Consider the following 669-nt stretch of genomic DNA (forward strand, 5'->3'; position numbering starts at 1 on the left):
AGTCTTTCCCATTCTGCACGCCGAAGTGTCCTTGGGCAAGACAATGAAACCGACGTTACACCTGATAAAGGGCTGCCTATAGATGCACTGCAGGAATGTTTGTGTAAATGGGTGACTGGCAAAAACTACTGTCAAGCACTTGAGTGACCATTTACTGCTTAAGGGGATAGTTTTCACTATGCAGATGAAGATGAAGTGTTTGAGTCCACAAAACACTCCTGGAGTCTCGGTAAACCGTGTTGCAGATGAATCTGATACAATTCAAGTAACCGGTGACCGATACTTAGATATAAAAACAGAAAAGACATAACATGCCTCCATAGTATCCATACTGCTCTATTGGTGTCATCCGAATGTCTGGAAGCCCCGACATTCATCTTCGACTCAAAACGGCATCATTACATGACACACAACAGTATGTTGGCATGTTTCTGTTGTTTTATCACCTCTGAAGAAGATTTGCTTGGGCTAAAACGCGGCTACCCCTTAAACTCCCAAAGTGTGTTGTGAACTTATAGTAGTTAGTTAGTTTTGTTTGTTACATTATCAACATTGGAACTGATTGGTGGTTAATATGCCATTTTTATACGCTGCCTTGGAACATACAGAAACAAACGAACAAAAACTCCAAACACTGAGGAAATGAGTTTAAAGCCACTGGTTGGATCC

The sequence above is a fragment of the Pleuronectes platessa genome, chromosome 16 (genome assembly GCF_947347685.1).
Source record: "Pleuronectes platessa chromosome 16, fPlePla1.1, whole genome shotgun sequence".
NCBI classification, from domain to species: domain Eukaryota; kingdom Metazoa; phylum Chordata; class Actinopteri; order Pleuronectiformes; family Pleuronectidae; genus Pleuronectes; species Pleuronectes platessa.